Genomic DNA, 27,478 nt, shown 5'->3' with positions numbered 1-27,478 from the left:
ATATATATATATATATATATATATATATATATATATATATATATATACACACCACATCTTCTTTATCCATTCATCTGTCGATGGACATCTTGTCTCTTTCAATAGTTTGGATATTGTGGGCATTGCTGCTATAAACATCAGGGTGCACATACCCCTTCAGATCACTACCTTTGTATCTTTGGGGTAAATACCCAGTAGTACAATTGCTGGGTCATAGGGCAGCTCTATTTTCAACTTTTTGAGGAACCTCCATACTGTTTTCCAGAGTGGCTGCACCAGCTTGCATTCCCACCAACAGTGTAGGAGGGCTCCCCTTTCTGTGCATCCCTGCCAACATCTGTCGTTTCCTGACTTGTTCATTTTAGCCATTCTGACTAGTGTGAGTTGGTATCTCATTGAGGTTTTAATTTGGATTTCCCTGATGCCGAGCGATGTTGAGCACTTTTTCATGTGTCTGTTGGCCATTTGGATGTCTTCTTTGCAGAAATGTCTGTTCATGTCTTCTGCCCATTTCTTGATTGGATCATTTGTTCTTTGGGTGTTGAGTTTGATAAGTTCTTTATAGATTTTGGATACTAGCCCTTTATCTGATATGTCATTTGCAAATATCTTCTCCCATTCTGTCGGTTGTCTTTTGGTTTTGTGGACTGTTTCTTTTGCTGTGCAAAAGCTTTTTATCTTGATGAAGTCCCAATAGTTCATTTTGGCCCTTGCTTCCCTTGCCTTTGGCGATGTTTCTAGGAAAAAGTTGCTGCAGCTGAGGTTGAAGAGGTTGCTGCCTGTGTTCTCCTCTAGGATTTTGATGGAGTCCTGTCTCACATTTAGGTCTTTCAACCATTTGGAGTCTGTTTGTGTGTGTGGTGTAAGGAAATGGTCCACTTTCATTCTTCTGCATGGAGCTGTCCAATTTTCCCAACACCATTTGTTGAAGAGATTGTCTTTTTTCCATTGGACATTCTTTCCTGCTTTGTCAAAGATTAGTTGACCATAGAGTTGAATCGTACTTGGTATGATTTAAATTTCATTAATTTGGTAAGACTTGTTTTGTAGTCCAAAATATGGTCTACACTAAAAAATAATCCATATGTTCTCAGAAGAATGTGTATTCTGCTTGTGTAGGATAGAATGTTCTGTATTTGTCTATAGACCTATTTGTTATATAAAGTTATTCAAATACACTCTTTCTAAGTTGATTTTATGTCTGGATGATCTATCCATTGTTGACAGTGAGGTATTAAATTTCCCAATTATTTTTGCATTATGTTTATTTATCCTTTTAGCTCTGTTAGTATTTGCTTTATTTATTTAGGTGCTCTAATACTGGGCACATAAATATTTACAATTGTTATATCTTCTTGATGTATTGACCCTTTATACAATGACCTTCTTTGTCTATTTAAGCATTTTTAGCTTAAAGTCTGATGTACCCCTGCCCCTTTTTGGTGACCAATTGCTTGAAATGTCTTTTTCCATCCCTTCAGTCTCAGTCTGTTTTTCTTTAAGGTTAAAGTGAGTCTCTGTAGGTGGCATATTGTTGGATCTTTTTTATTCGGGAATTATGTCTTTTAGTTGAAAAATCTGATCCACTTACATTTAAAGTAATTGATACGTAAGGACTTACTGTTGCCATTTTGTTAACTGTTTTCTTCTTTGTAGAGTTGCTGTTTCTCATCTTGTATTTTTTTTTTTGAAGTCTTCTCATATCAGAATGCTTTGACTTCTTATGTTCATGTATTACTACAGGATTTTCCATTATGGATACCATGAGGCTTACATAAAGTATCTTACACTTAAACACCCATTTTTAATTGATGAAAACTTAGAATTTGTAAACTATACACTTGTAATCCATCTCTACCTAACATTTGAGGTTACTGCTCTTATACTTTGCATGTTATTTTTATTTGTTTGTAATTCCAAAATGAACAAGTTAAAAAGACAAACAGAAAAATATTCTTAAATATAGAGAAGAAAGTGGTAGTTGCCAGCAGGGCCCCTAAGACTCCTGAAGAATCTCAGGAGGTTAAATAGGCTTAAGGGTCAGAAAAAGTGTAGAAAAACTCCTGCCCATCCCTCATTAAAATCCTATTCTGGCGGGAAAAGATGGTGGAGGAGTAAGGGACCCTATTCCAACCAGTCCCTGGAATTGAGCTGGATATTTACTAGACCACTCTGAACACCCATGAAATCAGCCTGAGATGTAAGAAGATAGATCTGGATCTCTAGAAACAGAATATTGCAGGTGGTTGGTTTCAAGGTATGAAGCGGGAAGCCGTGATTCTGAAGGCAGATATCATAGGATAAACGGAAGGAGGAGGGAGCTGAGCCATCAGGACCCTACACCACCGGTGAGCGATAGTCTCCCACACTGGGGACAGTGCACAGACTCGCAGACTGGTAGCAGTGGGGAAAGGACTTTAGGGCAGTCCCTCTGACAGAAACCCAGAGTGGCGAGGTCACACGTGCAAACTGGGGGTGGTTGACAGTTTTAGAAACACAAAGGGCAGAGATGTGCCCCCATGCCCCAACCTGGAGGAGAGGACTGGGAGCCCTGCTGAAGGGTGCACAACCCAGGATGCTGCAGTTTATAGCAGCACAGACAGAAATGGAGATAGTGTGGCCTGGAGAGCTCACTGAAGAACAGACTGTGATCTCTCTGCTCTGAGGCAGAGGATGGAAACGGTCTCTTCTGCTCTGACTCTTGAAGAGACAGGGAAAGCCGCCAGAGAACAAAATCCCCCAAAAAACCAGTTTTCAATGAGCCCATCCCCCGCCACAGGGGGCAGGGCAACTCTGTCCAAACAGGGTTCCCTGAGTAACAGTGCAGCAGGTCCTTCCCCCAGAAGACAGGTTGGGAAAACAAGAAGCCAGCAACCCTAAGTTCCCTAGAAAATAGTTGCATCTTGCTTGGGTTCTGGTCAATAATTTGGACTCTGTACATTCCCTCAACCACCCATCGACAGAATGACTAGGAGGAGGAACCCCCAAAATAGGAAAGACTCAGAGATTATGATTTATGCCACAGATTTACAAATGGATTCAGATATAACCAAGATGTCAGAGATAGAATTCGGGCTAGCAAGTGTGAAGACAAGAGTTAGAATGGAGAAATCAATTAATGGCAACATAGAGTCTCTAAGGGCAGAAATGAAAGCTGAATTGGCAGAACTTAAAAATGTTATCAGTGAGATCCAATCTAATCTAGATAATCTAACAGCTAGGGTAAGTGAGGCAGAAGAACGAATTAGTGATCTGGAAGACAATTTAATAGATAAAAAGGGAAAAGAGGAGGCCAGGGAAAAACAACACAGAATCCATGAAAATAGAATCAGAGAAATAAATGACACCATGAAACGTTCCAATGTCAGAATTACTGGAATCCCAGAGGAAGTGGAGAGAAAGAGAGGACTAGAAGATATATTTGAGCAAATCGTAGCTGAGAATGTCCCTAATCTGGAGAATGAAACAAACATTCGTGTCCTAGAGGCAGAGAGGACCCCTCCCAAGATCAAGGAAAACAGGCTAACGCCCCGGCATGTAATAGTAACTCTCACAAATCTTAGAACCAAGGAAACCATCTTAAGGGCAGTTAGGAGGAAAAGATTCCTTATGTACAGAGGGAGGAACATCAGAATAACGTCAGACCTATCCACAGAGACCTGGCAAGCCAGAAAGGCCTGGCAAGACATATTCAGTGTACTAAATGAGAGGAACATGCAGTCAAGAATACTTTATCCAGCAAGGCTGTCACTTAGACTGAATGGAGAGATGCAGAGCTTCCGAGACCAGCAGAAACTGAAAGAATATGTGACCACTAAGCCAGCCTACAAGAAATATTAAGGGGGGGTTCCATAAAAGGAGAAAGACCCCAAGAGTGATATACAACAGAAATTTACAGGGATAATCTATAAAAACAAGGTCTTCACACACATGATGACCATAAATTCATATCCTTCAATAATCACTCTCAACATGAACGGCCTAAATGCTCCCATAAAATGGCAGAGGATTGCAGATTGGATAAAAAGACAGGACCCATCCATATGCTGTCTACAAGAGACTCATTTTGAACCTAAAGATACATCCAGACTGAAAATGAAAGGATGGAGATCCATCTTCCATGCCAGTGGACCTCAAAAGAAAACTGGGGTAGCAATTCTTACATCACCAAATTAGATTTTAAACTAAAGACTGTAGTTAGAGACATAGAAGGACACTATATCATTCTTAAAGGGTCTATCCAACAAGAAGATCTAACAATTGTAAATATCTACGTCCCCAACATGGGAGCAGCCATCTACATAAGCCAACTGTTACCAAAATAAAGAGTCATATTGATAACAATACGTTAATTGTAGGAGACCTCAGTACTCCACTCTCAGCAATAGACAGGTCATCTAAGCAGAAAATCAATAAAGAAACAAGAGCTTTGAATGACACACTGGACCAGATGGACCTCATAGATACATACAGAACATTCCACCCTAAAACAACAGAATACTCATTCTTCTCAAGTGCACATGGAACGTTCTCCAGAATAGATCACATACTGGGTCACAAATTAGGTCTCAACTGATACCAAAAGATTGAGATTATTCCCTGCATATTCTCAGACCATACTGCTTTAAAACTGGAACTCGATCACAAGAAAAAATTTGGCAGAAATTCAAACACTTGGAAGCTAAAGACCACTCTGCTCAAGAATGTTTGGGTCAACCAGGAAATCAAAGAAGAACTTAAACAATTCATGGAAACCAATGAGAACGAAAACACATCGGTCCAAAACCTATGAGATACTGCAAAGTTGGTCATAAGGGGGAAATATATAGCCATCCAAATCTCACTAAAAAAAAAACAAAAAACAGAAAAATCCCAAATTCACCAACTAACTCTACACCTTTAAGAACTAGAGAAAAAGCACCGAACGATGCCTAAGCCACACATCAGAAGAGAAATAATTAAGATTAGAGCAGAGATCAATGAATTAGAAACCAGAAACACAGTATATCAGATCAATGAAACTAGAAGCTTGTTCTTTGAAAGAATTAATAAGATCGATAAACCACTGGCCAGACTTATCCAAAAGAAAAGAGAAAGGACCCAAATGAATAAAATTATGAATGAAAGAGGAGAGTTCACGACTGACACCAAGGAAATGGAAACAATTATTAGAAATTATTACCAACAACTATATGCCAATAAACTGAGCAATCTGGATGAAATGGATGCCTTCCTGGAAACCTATAAGCTGTCAAGACTGAAACAGGAAGAAATTGACAACCTGAATAGGCCAGAAACCAGTAACGAGATTGAAGCAGTGATCAAAAACCTCCCAAAAAACAAGAGTCCAGGGCCTGATGGATTCCCTGGGGAATTCTACCAAACATTCAAAGAAGAAATAATATCTAGTCTTCTGAAGCTGTTTCAAAAAAAAGAAACAGAAGGAAAGCTTCCAGACTCATTCTATTAGGCCAGCATTACCTTAATCCCCAAACCAGGCAAAGGCCCTATCAAAAAGGAGAATTTCAGACTGATATCCCTGATGAATATGGATTCCAAAATTCTCAACAAAATCCTAGCTAACAGGATCCAACAATACATTAAAAGGATCATCCACCACGACCAAGTGGGATTTATCCCCGGGATGCAAGTGTGGTTCAACATTTGCAAATCAATCAATGTGATAGAACACATTAATAAGAGAGAGAAGAACCATATGGTCCTCTCAATTGATGCAGAAAAACATTTGACAAAATACAGCATCCTTTCCTGATTGAAACTCTTCAGAGTATAGGGATAGAGTGAACATTCCTCAAGTTCATATAATCCATCTATGAAAAACAGGAATCCATCAAGATCCTAGAGGAGAACATAGGCAGTAACCTCTTTGACATTGGTCACAGCAACTTCTTTCAGGATACATCTCCAAAAGCTAGTGAAACAAAAGCAAAAATGTACTTTTGGGACGTCATCAAGATAAAAAGCTTCTGCGCAGCAAAGGAAACAGTCAACAAAACAAAGAAGCAACCCACAGAATGGGAGAAGATATTTGCAAATGACACTACAGATAAAGGGCTGGTATCCAAGATCTATAAAGAACTTCTCAAACTCAACACCCAAAAAACAAATAAGTCAAAAAATGGGCAAAAGACATGAACAGACACTTCTCTGAAGAAGACATACAAATGGCTAACAGACATATGAAAAAATGTTCATCATCATTAGCCATCAGGGAAATTCAAATCAAAACCACATTGAGATACCGCCTTACACCAGTTAGAATGGCAAAAATGGACAGCGAAAGAAACAACAAATGTTGGAGAGGTTGTGGAGAAAGGGGATCCCTCTTACATTGTTGGTGGGATTGCAAGTTGGTACAGCCACTTGGAAAACAGTGTGGAGATGCCTCAAAAAATTAAATATAGAGTTACCCTATGACCCAGCAATTGCACTCCTGGGTATTTACCCCAAAGACACAGATGCAGTGAAAAGAAGAGCCATATGAACCCCAATGTTCACAGCAGCAATGTCCGCAATAGCCAAACTGTGGAAAGAGCCGAGATGCCCTTCAACAGATGAATGGATAAAGAAGATGTGGTCCATATATACAATGGAATATTACTCAGCCATCAGAAAGGATGAATACCCAACTTTTACATCAACATGGATGGGACTGGAGGAGATGATGCTAAGTGAAATAAGTCAAGCAGAGAAAGCCAATTATCATATGGTTTCACTTATTTGTAGAACATAAGGAATAGCATGGAAGATATTAGGAGAAGAAAGGGAAAAATGAAGGGGGGGAATCAGAGGGAGAGATGAACCAAGAGAGACTATGGACTCTGAGAAACAAACTGAGGGTTCTAGAGGGGAGGGGGTGGGTGGATGGGTTAGCCCGGTGATGGGTATTAAAGAGGGCACGTACTGCATGGAGCACTGGATGTTATATGAAAACAATGAACCGTGGACCACTACATCAAAAATTAATGATGTATGGTGACTAACATAACATAAAAAAAAAAAAAAGATCCTACTCTGCCCCTCCAGCAGCTGCTTTCAGGGATTCATAAGATCTGATTTTCTGTTAAACTGTAGCCCCACAGGTCTGCCTTTGATATTAATTTCCTATCTGTTTCCCCTTCTCCTCCATGCTCCATATAGCCTACAAGCCTTTGTCACTCTCTTTCACAGAGGTGTTTTGTTCATTAGCAAGGATATCATTTCAAGCACAGAAGTTCTTCTGGAATGATATTGTGCCGCCTAGAACTAGTTTTGATCGAATCCCTTTTAAAAAATAGACTTTTCCATTTTATTTTTTTAAAAGGATTCGATCAAAACTACCTCAATAATTTAAGAAAGTAGATCTTAAATGTTCTCACCTTATGCATGCGCATGCATACACACACGCATATGTTACAAAAAACAAAATAAGTAAAATTGGCTCACAGAAATCTTGAAATGGGCTAAAAAATATTTGAAAGATTATAAAACCACATTTTTAGCTATTGTACATGAAGATTCTCTGGACATTTCCAGTACTCATGACACCCTAACATTGATCCCTAAGGTAACTCTGGCTTCTACTCTCTGTCACTCACAGTCTTAAAAAACAAATCACACTTTGGGGCTGAGCCAAAGTGAAATCTCAGAAAGTAAGAAGCATTTGACATTCAGAATCCGCAAACTGCTCTGATTTTTGTTTGAGAATAATATTCTACTTAAAGGAGCATTTTGAGTTTCCCACTCATTGATCATTTCTCTTTTTAAATGCAGCTATTTTAAAAATATTATTAAACAACAGAGAGGCTTTAGGATTCCTGCCTTGATTTCAGTTTGATAATGAGGAATTAAATTTATTATAATCCTCAGGTTTATTTTTCCTTTCCACACAAATTTCCCTCTCTTATGTTTTGCTCCTTCTCTATTTCAGGTACGTTTCTTTACTTTAGTTTTAAGAGGTTAGATTTTCTGGAATATGAAAAATGGACCCCAAATAATTGTGTGGAGGCATTTCAACAATTCTTTTCACGAGGTTACTGAAAGGCAAGGGCAACCAAAGGGTCAGAACTTACTCTGTTCTCACCTAGATGACAATAGTGCTTTGTTATGACTTGACTTCTGCTTCAGAATGCTGCAGACATATTGTTTGTGTGGAAAGGTTATGTGTCCAAATTGTAAACTATGAATCAAATACATACCTATGTTGCATATTAAAAATATATGCAAATATTATGTTTGTAATGATATGACAGGAAAGGCGTGCTACAACTTTAAGCTTAAACTGGGGGGGTTGAGAAGCTGCCTAGAGACAGACTTAGCTGAAAGACTTAGAACCATCTGTCAAGGCAAGAAGAGGCAAAATACACAGAAGATGGGTGAACAAGAGTACAGGAAGCAGCTCCCAGAGCACTTCCTCCTAAGAACTATGAGAAACACCCCCACAGCTCTGTGGCTGCCAAGGAAGCCTGAAGGGATGCTCAGACTTGAATCTCTTCTATTGCTGTCAATAGTTAGGGGGATGTATGGGACAGGGGGCATGTTTCTGTCCTTACACCAAAAAAAATATGTTCTTCTCTTTCCCTTCCCTTCTTTCTTATCTTCAGTTTTTACTGTTTGCTGTTCTCTGGGTAAATGGAGGAGGGAGGATGATAAACAACCTTTTTGAAAGAAACTCTTCACTTATAAGAGCTTTTAAAAGAAGATTTTTGCCCTTAATCCTCAAATAACCGTAAGGCAAAATGTTCTCCTGCAGTCATCCTTTATTCAGATATTTTATTTTGGGTCCTTTATTCAAGCACAGGTTGACTTGTATCTTCTTAAAAAAACTGAGGGGAGGGTGGTCAGGGATGGGGATGTCAGCAAACTTTTTGCAAAGGGCCAGAGAATAAATATTTTAGGCTTGAGGGCCATATGGTCTCTGTCTTAAGCACTCAAGCTGACATCTAACCTGAAAGCAGCCATAGACAATGAACAAATGAATGTAGCAGTGTTCCTATAAAACTTTATTTATGGATGCTGAAGTATTCTACTTGTCCATTTCCTTCTTCCAACCATTTAAACATGTAAAAAACTTTCTTACCTTGAGGCTGTATCAAAGCAGACCAGATTTGGCACTAGGCTGTATGGAGTTTGTTGACTCTTGACTCAAAAGGTAATTGTGTAAGACTGTTGAATCACAGACCTGTACCTCTGAAACAAATAATACATTATATGTTAAAAAAAAAAAAAGAAAGAAAAGAAGAAGATAGCAGGAAGGGAAGAATGAAGGGGGGGAAATCAGAGGGGGAGATGAACCACAAGAGACTATGGACCCTGAGAAACAAACTGAGGATTCTAGAAGGGAGGGGGGTGGGGTGATGGGTTAGCCTGGTGATGGGTATTAAAGAGGGCACGTACTGCATGGAGCACTGGGTGTTATACGCAAACAATGAATCATGGAACACTACATCAAAAACCAATGTTGTAATGTATGGTGATTAACATAACATAATAAAAAATAAATAAAATTTAAAAAAAAGGTAAGGTCTCTTACCCCAGGAAGCTTTAAAGTTAAGGATTAATGAAGGTAATGAGATCCATATTACCTGTACTTGGGAGACTAAGCTTAGGTATCGGTTTTATAATCATTGGGACAATCTATGTATATGATATTTATCATGCTTGTAATGCTTAAGAGAATCTGACATGATAGAGATAATCTGATGGATCAGGGGTTTCCAATTAAAATGTAAAATTGATTATAAATGTGATTTTAAGTTGGAAGGAAATTTACCTACCCTTATAAACAATAATGGAATGTTTGGAAGAACTTGAGAGTCTCTATTATAAGTTTAATAATTTATAAGTTTATGTTCAGGTATGTAGAAAGGATTTACTTGTTTACATAGTAAATTTGCCTGGTCAGGCATTTGAAGCAAAATTCATTGAATAAATTTATAAATGGAATGTAAAATACTTAAATGAATTTGATAAACTGATTATTTGAGGATATTTATCCTGTTCAATTTAAATTAAACATTGATCAAGGGAAGGTAAAATCCTTATTTTAGATACAGATTTATAAATGGAATAAGTTTTGTATGTTATACTTTTTAAAAAGTTAATGAAAATGATGTTTTAAGTTATGTACCATTACTAAATCGATGTTTCTTAAAGGTACAAACAACTGGGACTAAGCCTTTCTGTGTAAAACCTTTTTGGACTTCAACATTAATGATAATAAGAGGAATCCATATGCAGCACAATGACAAGAGGACAGAAGGTACAGAGAGCCAGAGTGGCCAGTCCATCTTGACGATCAAGGCGCTACCTCTTTGGCTGCCAATGATGTTGTACCACATTCTGTGTGGCCATGATGTTGCATTGGTATTATGTCTTTATGATTTTTGCTCTTGATCAAAATTATACATATGTATATGTATACACGTATATGTATATATGTATGTATGTATACATACAGTCTTGATCCAAAGCAATAGCCAAGCCAATCCAAACCACTAATAGCCGATCAAAAGTCATGAGTAGAGAGAGCTATAATGTTGCTTTGAGTGCTTTGAGGAAGGAAGTCCTCAAATGTGTTTTAGATCTTCAGCATGATACCTACCAAATGGCTGATACACAATATTACCTATAATCTGAGAAACACCCTCTGCACAGAAATGTAGAACAGAAAAGTAGTGTCCATCAAAACCTTTCATCTGCTGAATCCTAAATCTTAGCATATTTGGAACCAAGATCAGCAAACTATAGTCTGCAGCAAAACCTGGCCTGCCACCTGTTTTTGTATAGCCTTTAAACTGAAAATGGTTTTCACATTTTTAATAGTTAAATTCAAAACAAGAATAATAATTTTTGATACATGAAAATTACATAGAAATCAAATTTCAGCATCCATAATAAAGTTTTATGAATACAGCCATGCCCACTCACTGGCATGTGTTGCTCTGGCACACAGGTACTCCTCATCCATACTATTTAAGTGGGATTGGTTTCTCCTAGGATTGGTACTCTCTTGAGAGAGTTTGCAACAGGTTACAGCTAATTTCTTGCTTACCTTTTGCCCTCAAAAAATTTTAGTATTTCATCTGACTCACCTAACTCGAAAGATACTTTAATCCTAACTCTTCAGATCTCAGATACCTCTTACACCCTGTCATCTTCAAAGAGGATAAGGAAGATGCCTGTTCTTCATTTAGTATATGGGAGTAGCCTATCCTCCCTACTAGGAACCTCCAGATTATGTGCCAGTCAAGCCTTAAGCTTTAGGGCCTCTCACCCAGACAGGCCCCTTAGTGTGTTCACATGCTTATATGTATTAGAAAACTTAGATTTTTAACTATAATCTTTTTGGGATTAGTGTCTCATTTCACTTAGATTTTCTACCACTCATTTTCTCTCATCTTTGAAAAAACCATAGGTATCTGAGGAATCTAACACTGAAAGGAAGTGAAATTTTGTTTTGAGTTACATGGGTTTGCATTCATGTGACTACAAGCTGTCTGCTTCTACCCACTATGCCAACACAATGACTTTGCAGAAAGGGCAATGTAAAATGATACAAACTCCCCCTATGGCACCCAAGACCAGAAGTAGTGTTAAAGGAACACGTTTTGAAGTGTATGAAACCAGAAGCTACTCTATAGAATATTCTTCGTATCATCAAATATGTAGAATTATAAGCAGATGGTTTGTTTCTCAACATCATCTAGTCAAAAGACATTCGCTACTGTCAGGAATATGTTTCATAGTGAACATACAAGCATATATTATGTATATAATTTATGGAAATTATGTGAGGTAAAACTTCTATGATTTTAGAATTTGTTTTTCAAAGCATAAACCTGTAGCACTTCTACAAGCAAGGAGTATTTCTGTGTGATAGGCCATGTGTTTTATGCATCCAAAAGTATCATGTCAAACCTTAGTGTGTACCTAATACATTTTGGCCTGATCAGTCTGGTGGTTCCAGACAAGATGCTTTGCAAAACTGCCACTGACTCAGTGAAGCGGCCTGGAGAGACCAATGTTTCGGTGACAAAACTGTATGTATTTATCAATAATTCAATGATTGCCATATAAGAGTAACTTGATTACACACTTATGTAGCTCAGCACAAAGCCCCAGCAATTTTTTTTAAGATTTTATTTATTTGACAGAGCACAAGCAGAGGGAGAGAGAGGGAGAAGCAGGCTCCCCGCTGAGCAAGGAGCCGGATGTGGGACTCGATCCCAGGACCCTGGAATCATGACCCGGGCCGAAGGCAGCCGCTTAACCGACTAAGCCACCCAGGCATCCAAAGCACCAGCAATTTTTAAGTGCATTTGAATTGCTTTTGTGACTGTGTTAATTTTGTATTTTTTTCAAAAGGAAACCTCAAAATTGTATGAGTGTTCAGGTCCCACAGGACCTGGATCTGCCCTGGACAGGCCCACCCACCTGATCCCCAGTATGAGAGAGGAGTTGCCCTGGTTCGTCTACTCTCTCTACCCTATTGTCCAAATAATAAGTAATAGCACATATTTATGAAGAAAGAGGTGGGTAGAAGAGAAAGTATACTCTTACTATGATTCTTACTCTGTACATGTCTGCTCCTCTTTCACTCTCTTTCAGATGCCAACTGATAAATTATTGCCACTCATGTTTCAGATTACCAGTGCAGGAGGTCTTACCTTTTCATGCCTATATGGTTATATAGGTTATTGAGTAGCTTATGCAGTGGCCACCCTTCTACTCCAAACAATAGCCATTCTTATGTATAGAACGACCTTGTGCCTCCCCAGCATTTTTGGATATCTCATTTAATATCTCCAGTACATGAATATGAAAGGCTTGATAGGCAGCATTAACTGTCCTGCTGAGATTAGAGATCATGCAGTGGGACCCATCTACCCATTCCATACATTTCTCCAGCAGCTCTGTCCCTCTGAGTGTAAGTATGGAAAAGGTAAATTGAAGCATTGGTTTAGGGCTAGGGTTTGGTGGTGAGGGTGCAAAAGCATGCAGTTATATGGCGAGATGATTGTAAATGCTAACAACTACAATGACCAGTTTGGGTAAAGAAAGAATGAGAGCTGAGAGGAAGCTGGAAGTCTGGAGAAAGCAGAGGGATCTAGGGACTAGATATCTAAATGAGATTAAAACTCAGACTGGTGAAAGTATGGCTAGGAATCTGTGATCCAAGAGTGGGAAATTGAAATTTAAGATTTTGGAGATGTTAGAAGGTGTGATCCTTAAAGTGGATGTCTGCCATGAGTGGAGATTTGGGTCGTGAGAGTTGAGAATGTGGAGGCTTTAGGGTCAGATATGGACATTGATAGGGTGTTGTCTGCAGGTGGGGTGCTGACTTGCAGACTATGAAGAGGTACCCCATCTCAGCGCATGAGGGAAAGTGACTGCAGTTCAGTACAGGGCACAGTGAATCAGGGCAGATGGTGATATATCTAAATAGCTTTATCTTTGGAGGAAGATGCTCTCCTTCCACGGGAAAACTAAAGAGTAGTAGTACTGAAGCAACAGTGAGGAGCAGGGAGAATGCCAAGCAGGAGAACTGTGAAAAATTGGCTCTTCTCTCCCTTGAGATTTGAGCTATTTATCCAGAGGTGAGAATTTGCTTTTGTCCTGGAAGGCTCTTCAAAAGCCCTTTGGGTGTCTGGCAAAGAAATGAAAATCATGAATCAATTGTAACCATACATGAGTGAAATTCTCTCTGAAAATTTAATTTTGTCTTGGCAACAACAAAGGAAGGGTTCACTTGTCATGGTGACCCTTGTTATCCAAGTATTTGCAGGAGGCATTCTCCAAAGTGGCACATGAGGAGCCTGATTTTTTCTGAAAACTGTGAAAATGAAGATGATATTTCAGAGACATAGCCCATCTCCCTAAGAGTCAAGGTGCCTGAGACAAACCTGCATTAGAAATCAAACCACATTTTTAGAGTAGACTCCCAGGTAGTTTGATCAATACTGACTAATGATTTGGTCCTCCTGTTTTCCCTTGGAAAACACTGATAGCAATTTGGTAAGTAACCAGCATTGAATGTGCAGCCTTATAAAGGTCTTTTTCAAAGCGGTTCCTCCTTTGAAAACCAAAGAGAGTGGTGTTTTTGTATAGGACTGTAGCTTCTTACCCATTAGCTGCTCTATTGCTCTGTTTCTAGAGTGTCTTATGCTAGTCATATCCCTCATATGCAGTGCAAGGTGCTTCCTTTGATCTATCGTGTCAGCAATAAGGGAGGCCCTTAGCCTAATAGAGGTCTGACTAAAAGGACAGACTTCAAAGTGAGTGTCGTTTTCAGAAATAAGCACACTCTACCAGATCTGTATGGGGGTTTTTAATCACACACTGACAGAACATTCCTCATCATTTTTGTTTTTCTCTGACCCATTACTCTTCCAGTCTTCCCCCTTTGAAGTGTTTGCACATGATCTCTACATCTAGGTTTTGAGGGGGATTTTACAGTAGTTTACAGCATACCTAACAGAGCAAGATCCTAAAAAAAAAAAAAAGGCATTATCCCAGATCTTCTCTCTAATTGTCTCCCACCTGCTCTCCATTATCCAATACATTTAATATATTTTGGGGTCATGCTGATTTAGATATCCATCTCTAGCTTTAATTCATATGGTATGGCTGATCTGATCAAATGTTACATACTCGATGGCTTAGAAGACCACAGTGTGATTCTCAATTCATTTCTCAGTAAATGATTTTTTGACATTGAGTCAAATGATCCTCATGAAATTCTTTTAAAGGACAGCATTACCCTGTTGTTTGCAATGATTGTTTTGATCATTGTTTAATTAGGATGGGCATATTGCCACATTGGATCATTTTACATTAAAAAACAGAATTGGTAATTTTAATCATCAATTAAAATACATTGGCATCATACCTAATATGTAAAATGAGATGAATTAAGCCTCCTTAAATTTGAAAATTCACTTTATGCAAGAATAGTGGTTGGAAACAGACATATCTCTTCTAATGGATAATGGGTATAATCATTTTACTGATATGGTGGCTACAAGAACTTTCTGTGCATTTGATTCAGTTCTATGCTGCTCTTCTTCTGACCTTGAGAACCCATGTAAAAGGATATATTCTTGAGGCACAAGTAGGAAGCCTCAATAAGATAAACTAACACCTCAAATGCAGTCCTTTATCTCTAAAGCATTAACAAAAAAAACACCAAACCCCAAATAGCTTTACTAGCCACTGCTCAGCTTGCATCCCAACAAAAAGCTTTGGGAAAATAATAGGAGAATAGGCTGAAAATAGAGAAATCTGGGTTTAACCACTATAGATTTCAGCAAGCTTTATTCCTAGAATCAGAGACCAATTGCATGGTTCTTTCTGTTTTCTACACATACATTTTGTCCTGTCAACAAGATAAACTCTTCTGGGGCAGTCAGGTCATTTTTTCAACATTAAGCACCTAAAATGTGTAGCAGGTGCTCTTCTGAGTATTGGAGTTGCAGCTGTGATCAATTTATGCAACGCTCCTTCCCTGGGACCTCCTAACTTAGAGTCAACAGAAGTAATCTGAGCCATTTAAACACTAAAATTCTCTTCCATACTGAGAACATTGGAGAAGTGGCTCACCATTGAGCTCCCCAATCCCCAAAATATGGATTGGTCTTTCACCCCAAGATGACTGCTTCCGTCATAGAAGGGGAAGTAGATAAATCATTCTAATTATGCCTCAGAGAATGCAGGGGAAATCAGTTAAAATTAGCACCAGAGATAGTCCTGAAAGACATGGGCTAAACATGCAGAATTGCAGCTGTAGAGAGAAGGTATGGAAACAGAAGATAGAAAAAAGTGGCCATACTACTACGGGACAGAAGTGAGATTTTAAGGCTGAGTCTCAGATCTTTTTGTACCCACTCACTCATGCTGAGCTCCACAGCCTGCCTTGTGTAATGGTGATCAGGAAAAGTAACTGGATACAAAATGATTTCTTCTCCTTATTTGAAGCCTGAATAGGATAGTCCGGTAGGCTCCCTCGCTGAAGCATCTTAAAGACTAAGAATGACCTCTTTGAAAGAATTTTAGAGCTATGAATTCCCATTTTCTATCCAAAATTTTTAGGAAAAAGATTAATCATAATAGCTAACCCCGCCTTGAGTTGTTCTTATTTGCCAGGCACTCTTTTTTGTGTTTTTGTTTTTTATATATGTGATCTCATTTAATGCAAAAATCTTTGGTGTCAAATGCTACTAATAATTCCAGGATTACAAAGCTAGGAAGCAGCAGAGCAATGATCCAAATGCAACCCTGGCAGCTGGCCCCAGGACTGTGTTTTCAGGGTTAATTTCCATGGGGACAGTTGCTTAGTGCTTTAGCTAACACCAAAGCATCTATTTCTACAGTTCCTCTTTTAACTAAGAAAAGCATTATTTCACATCCTGTTCAGCACTGGGTTTTTAGTTGTTGTCATTTAATTTTTGAATCAGTTCAGTTCTATAAACATTCATTGAGCAACTACTCTGTGTTCATCACAGTGATCGTTGCTATGAGAACACAGCATCTGCCTCAGACGAGCAAAAACACTGTGGGTAAAACAGTATAGAGAGGAGAGAGAGGAACTGTATAGAGAGGAAACAGACAGCCATACTATTGCAATATATTACATCAGCAAGTACAAGAAGGCATAATACCAGCTGCATGTAGAACTCGAGAACACACTGAGAGTAAGGAGCTGCACTGAAAAGCGGTGTTGATCTAAGGACAACTTACCAGGAAGTCTTTGTACTCTCAGCCATCAGCACTTGGAATGGTGCTTGGATCAGACATTCTCTTAGGGCTGGAAAAAGCACAAATCTTGAACAAGACCTGAAAAAGTATAGAGCTTTGAGTGCTTGAGCAGAATGTGCAAAGAGGAAGGGACAAAGACATGGAGAAGAAAGAATAGAGGTGCAGAAGGAGAAAAGAAGCCACACGAAGCCAAAAAGCCAGGGTCTATCTACACATTTCTACTAAGGAGGTTAGAAGGGCCTAGGTGGGGAGAATTGGAACTCCAGGGCTCTCCTTCATGGAACCACAGTGACTTTCAGTTTCCCTAATCTACTGACACTGTTCCCCTCTCTCTGCCAGACACTGCATCTCAGAGCAGTCTTTAACTTTCTAGAGAACACTCTGGCATCTAATTTATTGTTTTAAACCTATAGAATTCACCCTAACAAACTCTCACTTGCCCACATCCTTCTCTTCCAACAGCCATCCCTCTACCTTCATCTGGACAGTTGCTAATAGCTTCCTAACTGCTCCTCCTCTTTTCAGGGTCTCTCTGAACCAACCCCAATCCCTTCTACACAACACAAATAGACCACCTTCTCTAACACATAGATCACATCATCACTGTTAACCACATCTCCATCATCATCATGACAAGCACCGCCATGTGCTTGCACTATGCTAATTCCTTTACATATATAATTTCATTAATTTTCAAACACACATACATCAGCTTTATTCTTATTTTACAGATGATGAAACTGAGACTCATGTAGTCAAAAGTCACATAGCTTGTTGAAGACAAAATCAGCATTTGAATGCTGATCTAACTCCAGTGCCCACCTTAGCCACTTTTCTATCTCCTACTTCCTTGTTCAAAATCTTATTTTGTAAGACAAGGGGGAAGCACACGCTGCTCCTTTTTACATGAAAATGTTTCCTTTTAGACCTCTCTACCTACCTAAATTCTCCCCAAATTCCATCTCTTCCATGAAGACTTTTCTAAGCATAAAATATACTTAATACGTATTCTCTGTGCCCAACCAGATGGTAGTAACATCTGCTCCAAGAAGAGAAACAGAATAGTACAAGGGAGAGTATGTTTTTCTAATTGGTTCTTTTATTTTGAAACAATCTTAAATTTGCAGAAAACTTGGAAGTATAGTACAAAGGGTTTTTTCCCTGAACCATTTGAAAGTAAGTCCATTATGCTGAGCTTTAGAGTATATTTCCTCCAAACAAGGACATTCTTCTAATAACCATAACAGGACCCTCATAGTCAGAAATTAATGTTGAGGGGCGCCTGGGTGGCTCAGTTGGTTAAGCGACTGCCTTCGGCTCAGGTCATGATCCTGGAGTCCTGGGATCGAGTCCCGCATCAGACTCCCTGCTCAGCGAGGAGCCTGCTTCTCCCTCTGGCCCTCCCCCCTCTCATGTGCTCTCTCTCTCTCTCTCTCATTCTCACTCTCTCAAAATAAATAAATAAATCTTTGGAAAAAAAAGAAATTAATGTTGATACCACCATTTAATCTTCAGACCCCATTCAACTTGTTTTTCCCTAATAACATTCTGCATCGTATAAGTATTTGGGACAGAATCACATGGCTGGATTAAGTCGTCACCTCTCTTTAGTTTCCCTCAGTCTGAAATAAGTCCTTGCATGACTTTGATACTTTTGAAGATTTTAGGCCAGTTATTGTGTAGAAATGTTCTCAATTTGGGTCTGTCTGATGTTTCCTCATGACTAGAATCTGGGTGTGCTGCTTGGGCAAGGAGCATCAGAGAAGGCTGCCGTGTTCTCAGTGTTTCCTCTCACAAGGGGCACAAGTTTCAGCGTGTCCCAAGGCTGATGATGTGCACTGTGATTACCTGATTAAGAAGGTGTCTGCCAGGCTTCTCCACTGTTTTCTCTTCAAGTGCTTTGTAGGGAGGCACTTGGAAACTTGATTATGTCCCATTCCTCAGAAAACTTTTTTATTTGTATAGCTACTTATTTATATTAATATAGATTCATGGTTTCCTATATTTATTCAATAGATTGACTCTATTATTATCATGTTCTATGGTGATGCTAAATTTGTCCTGTATTAGGCCAGTGGGGGCTCCTTTAAGTTGACTTCTGTGCCTTTTGACATGTTCCATTCATTTTTTTGAACTACTTTCTGGCACAAGAGGAAGTTATCAAGTCATCTTGTATTTCCCTTTTGCCAGCCCTGGAACTAGCCATTTCTCTAAACAGTCCTGGCTCCTCTTAGTGGAAAATGGTATTTAGAAGCCAACGTATGGGTACCAGGTGAGCTCGCTAGTACCAGAGCTAGGAAACATATGCATGCATATACATATATGTATACATTCTGATATTTACATGAATATTTTTGTATCTTCTTTTATACTGAAAATCACTGGTTTATATTAATGCCTATTTTAATTTTGTTTTATTTTTGTCCTTTTCCTTGTTTATAAGTCCCTTCCTTGGCACTGAGAAACCTGCCTCCTGTTATTCCAAATACATTTACTTATTTGACCAATCCCTAGTATGGAACTCATTCCCACCACTCCCCTGCTTTTACAGACACACACACACAGACACACACACACACACACACACACACAGATGGCCTCCTCGCCCTATGTAGGCCCTAAAACCCTGTGTCAAGCCACCACTACCCCATGTGGAAACCCTTCTTAATATGCTCAAGCTCTGACACCTAGAGAGGCTCTGAGTACCCATTCACATGGCAATCTCCTCACTGCACATGGGTTCTAACACCCATCACCTAGCCAAGCCCTCCTTGTGGACACCCTGGTCACCCTGTCCAGGTTCTGGATTTCCACACCCCATGCCCAAACAAAAATTCCTACCTCACTCTGCCCAACTTCATGACTCTAGGGCTGAATGTTCAGGAAGGGAAAGGAAGAAGAGAAAGAGGAAAAGAAAACAGGTAAATACTTTGAAGTAAAATAAATCTGTCTGTCCATCCTGATTGCTGCTTAAGAGCTTCGTGAACTCCGACAAGCTACTGAGTTCTCTGAGCTCTTTGTCCTAAGAAGGAACATGGCATAATCCAAAAAAGGAAGACTGGAGTTAGTTAGGCCTGGGTTTGAAACTTGGTTCTGCCACTGTCTCAATCTATTTAAGCTGCTGTAACAAAATACCACAGACTAGGTAACTTGTAAACAGAAGAAATTTGTTTCTCACCATTCTGGAGACTGGGAGTCCAGGATCATGGTGCCGGCATGGTCACATTCTCATGAAGGACCTCTTCCGAGTTGCAGACTGCCCACCTCTTACTTGTCTTCACACGGTGGAAAGGGTCTAAAGAGCTTTCTTAAGCCTCTTTTATAAAAGTATTAATCCCATTACTGAGAGCTCCACTCTCATGGTCTTATCATTTCCCAAAGGCCAAATACCATCACATTGGGTGTTAGGATGCCAACATGTATATTTGGGACAGGGACACAAACGTTCAGACCACAGCTGCCACTGACTAGTTCTGTGACCTCGGGCAAATCACTGGCACTCATTTATAAAATGAGAGTTATTGTGGGGATAAAGTGTGATCATGTATACAAAGCACCTGTCACTGGTAGGAATTTGGCTGTTGGTATTGTTATCTGTAATGGAGATACCAAAGTCTCTGTTAATAGGGTTGTTGTGAGGATTCGTGATAAGAGATGTAAAGTACATGGCATGCAGTAAATGCTTAGTATATAATTGCTGTTATGTGCCACAAAGGAGACATAAGTAATATTTCTGCCTTGTAGTTATTTTTATACATATATTTTCTCAATTAGGTTGTAAATTTTTTGAAAGCAGGAACCTTATTCTCATTTTGTATCTTCAGCAATGCCTAGTGGATTTCTTGGCAGTATTTTTTCACTAAATTAACAGAGAGCTTTAAATCACCAAGATTAAAATTTGGGAGTCTTGTTCTGCAGGCAGTTTGTGGTAATTATACATTTGGGGGTATGGTGGAGGCATCAAAAGTGTTATTAAAAAATTAATTGGTTAGTTCCATATATGATGAATTAGAATAGGAATTGAAAGTGGAGATTTAGAAATTGTCTATTTGATCAACTATATAGAATCTTCCACTTTTGCATGTTTATTATATATACTGCCAAAGTGAGCACAGAATTTCTTTTTTCACATTTGCATGTTTATAATTTGGTTTCAAAGAATCGGGGTTTGGTGCAGCAAATATTACTTGTTTTAAACATGGGTGGGGAACTGTTTGTAATGTCTGGGTGAACAGGGGAATAGGGACTGGTACTAAGCAGAGTAGCATAAAGGCACGGAGTCACAAAACAGGTGGGAAAGAGGATCTAGCAGGAAAATGGGAGGTGCCCTAGCAATCCATTTCCATTTGGCCTAAGGACCTGGTGTGAGATGGTCACTTAGGATGTCAACACCCAAGTGAAAAAGGCAAACAGTTGAAATGTTGGCAAAACTCTGCCTTCTCCAGTTCAACTCTTTCTCCCCTGTATGAGCCTCTTCTTGTAGAAGAAAGGAGAGAGAATGGGAATGAATGAGCAGTGATTCGAAGGCCTCTGTCCCTTGAGCCTCTTCTCCCCACCAATTAACAACATAGTTTATTGCATTATACAAAAGCTATTCCTATCCAGAGGGGCCATGGCTGTGTACGCCCTGATAGATCAAAGGCCTTGCAGAGTACTGTTAACTCATCTGCTTTTGCAAGCTTTGTATTTCTTCCTAGCACATACTGTACTAGAGGATAGAAAGTCTGAGAAATTCAAGTTTGAGAATGTGTAGCTTTGTCCCTCTGAGGGAGACTATAAATCAGGTTAATGATACTAAATGTCATAAATGGTGGAGTTTAGCAAGCACTGTCAAACAAGCGTCATTTCTTTTGTAATTATAGTGTTCTCTCCATTTCACTGTGCAATGGTTTAAAACCAGAGCCCTGCCAAAAGTACATCTGGGAAACAGGATATTTTTTTGGTCCAAATCGTCAGCAATAGAAAGCCCAAGTGTAGAATCCTGTGTTTATGAGAATACAAATTTCCCATTTTGTCACTTCCTCTAAATGACTCAGAGCATGATGTCTGTGGTTGTGAGCTGTGATGTAAAAGGGATTTATGCTGAGATTTGTCTAGGCCTTAGAAATATAAACAGAGCAGAATAAATAAGCTGGTTTGTATCTTCACACTTGCAAAATTTGAATAGACTTGGGATACTGACAGTGGAGAAAGTCCATTCTATTGTTCCTATAAAATGATAATGACAGAACATGAGCAGAAATCTGAAGATTATATATTTATAAATCTAAATCCTCTACCTCGGAAGGACATGCTTGTAGGTAGGATATTATGGCCATGGAGCAGTGGGGGGTTTGTGGGTAGGCTGATATCATCATCCTGAGACTGAATTTACAGATGAGACTTGTCTAGTTCATTTCTTCTACCCAGTTACCTACGTGTTTGAGGGGAGGAGGTAATAAACACTTTCAGCGGGAGAAGTATAAGACTTAGATAATCTATCAGTTGGGAAATCACTTCCTGAATAATTAGATAAAATTTCGTATTGATCTTAGGTCACATGTATACAAATGTTAAATGGTTTAGAAACATATTGTTGGTAGAGCTATGGTGCAAGAAGACTCTGCTAACATATAGGGGCTGAAAGAAATTTCAGCTGACTCTTAAATACAATTCTCCAAAAGTGTAATGTATTAAATCAAGCCCAAACATTGATTTCATGACACTATAATAGTCAACCCTCTGGGGCAAGGGGGCCTCAGATACATTTAGAAAAGCAAAAGTGTGTCAATGTTAGGCAGTATGGTAAAACTTCTTGGACCACTATAATCTGAAAGAAAGTTTCATCAATTTCACTGACTTACTCTTTGCCTTAAAATTTTGCTTGCTTGACAAGATTGTACCTTTTTCCTTTTGAGCCGGTGTTCAGGGCGTGTTTACCAACACGTTTAGGCTCATGATGAAGTGTGACCATTGGGATGAATAGCCATAAGTGTGCAAGACTTGTGATGTGCATTGCTAGGATCAAACACACTGGTAGGACAGTTTGCAATAGCTCTTCTTTACTCTGACAGAGTCTTGCATCAAAACTCTGCTTAATCCCCTTGCTGCTGATCTTTTTCCAAGATGACTTACTGTCGTGACTTAGCACATGGAAGGTCCATCCTGTGAAATTAATTGACCATTTGCTCTGAGTAGGCAGAGAAGAATAAACTTTTTTTTTTTAGGTACTTTGAGTTTCTGGGTTCCTTTGAAGGATAAAAGTAATCAATTTGCATCGATTTACATATTTTAGTACCAAAAGCTAAATTTATTTTTTATTCAGTAGATATTTAAAGAGGTAGGGTAATCCACATGAGAGAAAAAAATAAATGATTTTATGAGCTTATATTCTAGTTGTGGAGAAGAAAAGAGGCAAATGAAAAAGTAAACAAGTTATAGATTTAGTAAATGCTGTGAAAGAAATAAAAATGATTAAATAGAATGGGATTCTTTGAAAGTTCAGGAAAGACCTCCTCAAAAAGATAATAAAGCTATAACCTGTCATGCAAAGGTCTCGAGGAAACATTCGAGGCAATGATTATCGTAAGAGCAAAGACAGATTTGCCTAGCTGTGCTTAGTTGTTTAGGCAGGAATAAAGCTGGTATGGCTAGATTATAGAGTAAATAGAAGGGAGAACAGTAAGATATGAAGTCTGAGAGACACAACCCTGGGCAAGTTCATACAAGGCCCTGAGGAAAAGTTGAAAATTTGGAGTTTTGTGCTGAGGACAATAGGAAGCCATTGTAAGAGATATGTGATCTAAAGAAAAGCTGATTAGCACCTATTTTGTATATGTATTATATACTGTATTCTTAAAGTAAGCTACAAAAAAGAATGTTAAGAAAATCATACGAGAAAATGCATTCACGGTACTGTAGTGTATTTATAAAAAAAAAGAAAAAACTGCTTATGAGTAGAGCCACACAGTTCAGACCCATGTTGTTCAAGGGTCAACTATATCAGACTTTAGAAGCTTGCAGGAAGGCTCCCACAGAGCCAGAATTCAGACCTCAGAGAAAGGGCACTCCTTGGCTGATACTGGTACCCTGGGAGCTTTGAGCAGACACCCTGCAGAGCTGAGATCAAACCTCCGAGGATGGAGGGATTTGCTGCCAGATAGTGCTGGGCACTCTGAAGTTGCACAATGGTACTGATTCTGATAGCATAGAAAAAAACTGCAGGTTGAATCCAACTGCTACTACTAGAAACAACTGATGCGGTCACAGATACCTAAGGAGCAGCAGCTCCATTTAGTAAGGAATGAAATGAAAGCTGCACGTATCACTTCCACTCATATCCTATTGGTCTAACAGGTATAAACAGGTTTAAGAATAAATATGACTAATTCTTGGTTAGCATGCAACTCAACTGGTGGGAGCAGAGATGCACCGATACTCTTTAAGAATAACCTATAGACTTCAACCACCCAACAAGTCTTGGGCACTAGTCTGTTTCCTTTCCAGAGAACAGGGAGTTCCTATGACCCCCACCTTCATTTGACAATTTGCTAGAATGACTCACAGAACTCAGGAAAGTCCTTGACTTAAATCACCAGGTTATTATAAAGGATGCAACTCAGGAAGAGCCACAGGTATTAGGGTATGTGGGAGGTAGCCCTTCCATGCCCTCTCTGAGCACACTATCCTCCCAGCACTTCAGTATGTTTACCAACTTGGAAACTCTCCAAACCCCATCATCTGGGGGTTTTTATGGAGATTTCTTTATATACGTATGATTGATTAAATCATTGGCCGTTAGGGAATTAACTCAATCTCCAGCTCCTCTCCCTTCCCTAAAGGTCAGGTAGTGAGGCTGAAACCTCTAATCATGTGGTTGGTTTTTCTGGCAACCAGCCCCTAACCTGAAGCTATTTACCACCCCCACCCCACCCCCCACACCATAAGTCTTCATCAGTATAAAAAAGATAGTATATTCCAAGGGTTTTAGGAACTCTGTGGCAGGAACCAGGGACAAAGGCCACATATTTATTTTTTATTATACCACAATACACACACACACACACACACACACACACACACACACACACACCCTCTCTTCAGAAATCTAGCATAGTTTGCAGAAAGTCAAGGATTCAAGTTTGCTGTTCACCATGGTCTCTCTCTCTCTCTCACAAATGATTATATTGTTCACTCAGCAGTGTTTTAGGGACCTGAACTGAGCACAAGCACTGTATTTGGAGTTATTTTAAGACCAAGTCATTATTTTTATTTTTAGTAGTTCTCCTTTGGGAATAAAATGCTACATTTTACTTCAGCAGGAAGATGATAAAATATTTGAGAAATGAATGTGTTGAATATTGGGTCACTTTTGAATCTTGATACTCAAGAGGAACTAATTTTTTTCCACTCTAATATCTCAAAAAATAGGCAAACTTTAAAGTGGCTGTGAGGGATTGATGTTGCAAGTGCTTGGAATAAATTGAAGGACTTTTACAGGTTATTCCCCGTATGCTCATAAAACAAGTTGTAGTTTTTAGCTATGGTATAATCAATATCCCTTATATAATGATGCTACCAGAAGGTTTCTCCTTGTGTTTCAAACAAAATTAACTTGAAAACTTATAAGATCATTACTCTTTACCTGTGAAATTGTTTATCTACTTTTTTCCTAGTAGACTTTAAACTTATTGAGTGTATGAACTCTATCTTGTTCATTTCTGTATGCCTGGTAGGTATCATAGTGCCTAACATAAAGTAGATGCTCAATAAATGCTTATTTTATTACCATATTTTACCTATTTTAAGATGCACTTTTTTTCACATTTTACCATCTCTGAAATTGGGATGCATCTTACAATTGATAATGGTGTACGTTATGGTCAACCAAGTTTGAAAATCTTCAACTGATATCTCCTGGTAAAATCAAGAAAGCATCAAACTCACAACATATTAGATTTAATGAAGTATGGGTAACCAATAAATTATTAAGATTACCTTCCTTAAGTTGTTTATTATAATATTGATTCAAACATATTTTATAAAGGGGTGTCATGCGTATGACCTTAAATATCCTTTTACAGTTTTACAGCCTCAAATTATATAGTTTAATTCAGTTTATTATCAGCTTTTTTTATTACTTGTAAGTATTACTTGTAAGTAATAAAAATGGAGTTTATCATTTTAGCCACGTTAATTACCTTCACTCTGCCATGTAATTGAGAAATGGGTCCTTCATATTTTATTCTTCCAATTCACTCTTTTGTAATTTACTCAAAAGTGTTAACACATGTTTCACATTAATCTTTGTTTTTGTATTAACCTAATTATATATTGAGTACACATAGTAACATATTCTGCTAAAAGCCATGGAGATAGTAATATTTCTATCTCTGTGCCATCTGAGACCCTGAAGCCATAGGCAAGACCTCTACTAAGCAATTAGCATTTGTTTACATTGTAACCAACCAACATTCTTCCAAGCTTTAGTAAATAATCTCCTATTCTGTTTATGAATTTCAGTTTACTTATATATGTGTGGCGTTGTTTTGTCCAATTTGTCACTTGAAAACTTGGTTGTTTTAATAGCTAGGGGGGAAATATTTCTTTATAAACTGCATGACCATATTTGTTTAATTTGAAAGGATTTGGAAAAATGAAAGAGGCATTTTTTAAAAAAAGCTTTGTATTTTGTGAGTGAGGTGTACAGATGAAAGGAATAAAAAAGTCTGATTTTTAAAGCAACGGTCTGCTTATTATAGCAGATGATCAGAAATGCCAACTGAAATTCTTCACTGGACCATTTCATCATCTGCAGCATGACAGACTTTCACATAATCCCAGTGGTCTGCACATGTGCATAAAGGCAACTCCTTATACATAAAAAGAATATTTCAATGTACCTACTCGTTCCCAATTTTTTAAATAAAAGTTTATTACAGGGACACCTGGGTGGCTCTGTCGGTTAAGCACCAGACTCGATTTCAGCTCAGGTCATGATCTCAGGGTCGTGAGACTGAGCCCTGTGTCAGGCTCCATGCTCAGCAGGGAGACTGAGATTCTCTCCCTCCCTCTCCCTCTATCCCTCCCCACACTCTATCTCTTTCTCCTTCAAATAAATAAGTAAATCTTTAAAACAAAAACAAAAACGAGGTCGCCTGGGTGGCTCAGTCATTAAGCGTCTGCCTTTGGCTCAGGTCATGAGCCTGGGCTCCTGGGATCGAGCCCCACATCGGGCTCCCTGCTCAGCAGAGAGCCTGCTTCTCCCTCTCCCACTCCCCCTGCTTGTGTTCCCTCTCTCGCCGTGTCTCTCTCTGTCAAATAAATAAATAAAATCTTAAAAAAAAAAAAAAAGTTACATGCTGCATGCCAAATATGGGAATAGAAGTTTTTAGATAAGGGTCAAGTGGTCTTTTACAAGTATTTGATATTGTACTCTTGGACATTTATTCTAGAGAAATGAAAATCTATGTTTACACAAATGGCTATACAGGGGCGCCTGGGTGGCTCAGTCAGTTGAGCACTCGACTCTTGATTTCAGCTCAGGTCATGATCTCAGGGTCATGGGATGAAGCCCCATGTGGGGATCCATGCTGGGCATGGACCCTGCTTAGGATTCTCTCTCTCCCTCTCCCCCTTGACCCTCTTCTCTTTCTCTCTCTCTCAAAAAAAGGCAGGGGGCACACCTGGGTGGCTCTGTTGGCTGAGCGTCTAACTCTTGGTTTTGGCTCAGGTCATGATCTTG

General features: G+C 38.9%; 1 protein-coding gene and 1 long non-coding RNA gene across 2 annotated transcripts in view; one reads left to right on the top strand and one right to left on the bottom strand.

The window, feature by feature from the left end:
• LOC141372727 (uncharacterized) overlaps positions 1-20,122 on the bottom strand; it is a 61,412-nt gene extending 41,290 nt beyond the window's left edge. The window contains exons 1-3 of the long non-coding RNA XR_012378127.1: positions 19,934-20,122; positions 16,738-16,833; positions 9,080-9,189 (exon numbers count right to left, since the gene is read on the bottom strand). This is a non-coding gene — a long non-coding RNA (uncharacterized lncRNA). The remainder of the gene's footprint in view (positions 1-9,079; positions 9,190-16,737; positions 16,834-19,933) is intronic.
• The window catches only part of CPA6 (carboxypeptidase A6), a 355,796-nt gene that overhangs the window by 183,660 nt on the left and 144,658 nt on the right, over positions 1-27,478 (top strand). The window lies entirely within an intron of this gene.

Source organism: Callorhinus ursinus, unplaced genomic scaffold (genome assembly GCF_003265705.2).
Source record: "Callorhinus ursinus isolate GAN/ISIS: 27379988/994484 unplaced genomic scaffold, GSC_fseal_2.0 scaffold5, whole genome shotgun sequence".
NCBI classification, from domain to species: domain Eukaryota; kingdom Metazoa; phylum Chordata; class Mammalia; order Carnivora; family Otariidae; genus Callorhinus; species Callorhinus ursinus.
The sequence above is the reverse complement of the archived record's forward strand: the minus strand, read 5'-3'. Positions and strand labels throughout refer to the sequence as shown.